The 3,388-nt window shown below is 40.9% G+C and overlaps 1 protein-coding gene across 1 annotated transcript in view; it reads right to left on the reverse strand.

The window, feature by feature from the left end:
* Nucleotides 1-3,388, reverse strand: part of SPDYA (speedy/RINGO cell cycle regulator family member A) — a 22,237-nt gene that overhangs the window by 11,381 nt on the left and 7,468 nt on the right.

The following is a 3,388-nucleotide window of genomic DNA, read 5'->3' on the forward strand; positions in this document are numbered from 1 at the left end:
CCTGTGTATGAGGCATTCTGAGGTGGCAAGGAGTGTGGGATACAGGATGCATTAGCTTGCATTTTGGAGTTGAAAATGGGGCCAAGGGCAGATCATAACCTGCACTGACCCAAATGCCCCCCCCACACATACCCACACAAAAGAGATTTTAAATTTTGACAAAATGTGCGCACTTTGGGGCATTTTGTGCGTGGCTCTTTAAAAAAAGGAGGGAGGAGGACACTTCCAATGCCCCTGCAAACATCACCTATGACGATTGCTTGATTGACAGCAGGCGCCTTTAAGTTAAACCCAATAAGGCATTCGGGTTAAAATGGCCCTCAAATCTAGTGGGCACTCACTAACGGAGAGATTCGGGGGAGAGGCATCCGGATCTACCCAGTTCCACCCACGTTAAAAGGGCCAGTGGGAATGGGGCCTTTGCCTCTCTCTGCAGCTGAGAATGCAATTCACCTAAGGCCACCCAGTGGGTTTCCATAGCAGAGCAAAGATTCAAACCCTGCTGCTCTCCACTCAAACCATTGCACCATGCTGCCTTTCTAATGCCCTGTTTAAATCTCAGCTTGTCTACATCCATCCTGCTGCTGTGTGGCCTAATTATAATTACATTTCAAAATGGTCTTTTCTCTTATAATTGCATGTCTATTCTGTTTGTTGTACTTAGTTTAAATTACAGTGTTTAATTACTTGGGCTATCCTCAGAAGTTCCAGGATGTAAGCCAAGAAACTCTTCATTCTCCTAGATGTCATTTACATACGTTTATATTATTTTACTGTAAACAGTAAGCAGAACTCTTATTGCAGAGATTACGTTAAATTTATTTTATATTTATTTCCTACCACCACCACCCCCCCCCCCCCCACACACACACCAAAAAGGGAGATGGAGAAGCTCCAATTTAGATTCAAATGTAGAATGGTATCCTGAATGCCTACCTCAGCTTTCCCAAATCTAGGGGCCTTCCGTTTATGTTGCACTAATAAACCTCATCTCCTTCAGCCTGCAGTTCATGATCATTTCAACATACAGTCAGCTCTCTGTATCTACAAATTCTGCATTTCCAGATTCCATTATCCATAGCTTTTTAAAAAAATTAATCCAAAAAGCAAACCTTGCTTTTTTGCATTTTATATAAGGGGTACCATTTTACCATTGCATATGATGGGACTTGAGCATCCACGGATTTTAGTATCCACTGGGAGTTCTGGAATCAAATCCCAGTAGATACTGAGGATCCAGTGTACATACGTTAAAAAGTGCCTGTTATAAACAGACCTACTGTACATTTACTTCAGATGTGAAACAGGCCCTATGACCCTTAGAAATTCTAAGATAAAAGAAGGCTAGGAGAACATTTTTTAAAAAATAAATAAAGCCAGTATACACAAATGGAAATACAGCAGTATTGCTACTTTAGAAAACTATTAAAATGTGCTGTTAAGATGGGATGTGTGTGTATCTTAGTCATCCCCTAGAGAATCTAGCTAGCACTTAGCACATCTCTTTAACTGCTGTGCAAATTAAGGGAAGCTGTATTCCAGTGATCAAATCCCATTAGGCTGTCCTGTTCAGACGGAGTAATATTTTTTCCACAAGTGTACAGTGGAAGAAAGCCCAGCCTTTTCTCCTGTTGGTTTCTATTTTTGTAGACTATGAAAGAAAGAACCCCACTTCATTGCTGGTGGGCTGATACGGAACAGCACATCGGGTTGAAACCTTTTAGCACCTGATGAGCCGGCCATTACATGCACAAAACTCCCTGCTATGCTATCTGCTTAGCAGATTGTTTTTTCAGAAGAACGCCAGGTATAAAATTAGATGCTCTCTTTCATGCAGTGGCTATATTTAGGATGGTGAGCTATAAAAACATTCTTGCTTGCATTATATTTAGGAAGCATTATATATATTTTTGCATTGGATTTATCCAGCCGGGAAGAAGACCATTCCAGTAGGCACAAGGAGACTTTATGGAAAGGACATCAAACAAATAAAAACTGCATGTGCTTGATCAGTATGACTGAAAAGATAATTTCTCAAAGATTTAAATTGAATTGCCTCTCTTTTTCTGCCACTACCCACTAATGTTTATGTGGTGCATTGGAAGATGTTTTAGGGCTTCTACAAATGCTTTTGTTTTACATTCTATTGCCTACCTTCAACTGTCCATAGAATCTCAGAATCATAGAGTTGAAAGAGACTTCAGGGGTCATCCAATCCAACCCGCTGCCATGCAGGAATACACAGATGGCCATGCAGCCTCTGTTTAAAGACCTCCAAAGGAGACTCCACCACTCTCCAAGGGAGCATGCTCCACTGTTGAACAGCTCTTACTGTCAGGAAGTTCTTCCTAATGTTTAGATGGAATCTCTTTTCCTGTAGTTTGCATCCATAGCTCTGTGTCTTATTCTTTTGAACAGCAGAAAACAAGCTTGCTCCATCCTTTCTTTGAGTTGGGGAAGAAGCTGCTAGAGTTAGGAGAATGCCAAATTACTCTTGGATTAGGGATGGCATAATAATAGTGTTTCCAAGTTCTACTTAAAACTGGGCAGGTCTTTTAACGAAGGGGCCTAGCATCAGGAAATTACCATAGGCATATTGATATTGTAGGCAAACTACAAAATTTTCTCACTATGGGAGAATTCAGGGCTCTGGAGTGATAGGGGTGTGGATGAGAAAGAGAGGAAGATTGAGCACAGACATTAGAGTTTATCACACTGTCCTGCCTAGGGTTGCCATAAGTCAGGACCTCCCAGCCGGGACAAATGTAGGACAAATGTAGAACAACATTTTTTGAATGTAGGACAACATTTTTTTTAAATGGAGGACACGCAAAAAAATTGATGATTTTATAAAAATGTTAATATAAATGCATGTTTCTTAGGCATAATCAAAATGGAAGGCATTTTGGCATTATTCCTAGACAGATGGCAGAAATGGACTTCCCTTTCTGGCCACCCCCCCCCCCATTCCAAACAGCACATTTGGGCACTGACCATGGCTTTACTTAACATGGCCTCTTGCATATTTCAGAGACTTATTCCATAACCAAACCCCTTATTGGGTTTAACACTTAGCATGGTTTAACATGGCTATGCATATTGAACATGTTAAGGTGGTCTCACAAAAAGTGGATTAGCCATTTCAGGTTTCTTGCACCAACTATACTTCTCAGAAGTGTGTACTTGGTCAAGGGACTGTGGTTTTTCTTCACTGCGCATGAGATTGTAAAAATCACAGCAGTTTACATTGACCATGCCTCAGAGGCTTGCTGATATCAATATCACCATTAAAGAACCAAAAATACACAGAAAAGGCACTTTGGAAAGTCACACTCTCTCTGCTTCTGAAACAGTGCCTGCATGCCTCTCAAGCTGACTCATATCATCA

The sequence above is a fragment of the Sceloporus undulatus genome, chromosome 1 (genome assembly GCF_019175285.1).
Source record: "Sceloporus undulatus isolate JIND9_A2432 ecotype Alabama chromosome 1, SceUnd_v1.1, whole genome shotgun sequence".
NCBI classification, from domain to species: Eukaryota; Metazoa; Chordata; class Lepidosauria; order Squamata; family Phrynosomatidae; genus Sceloporus; species Sceloporus undulatus.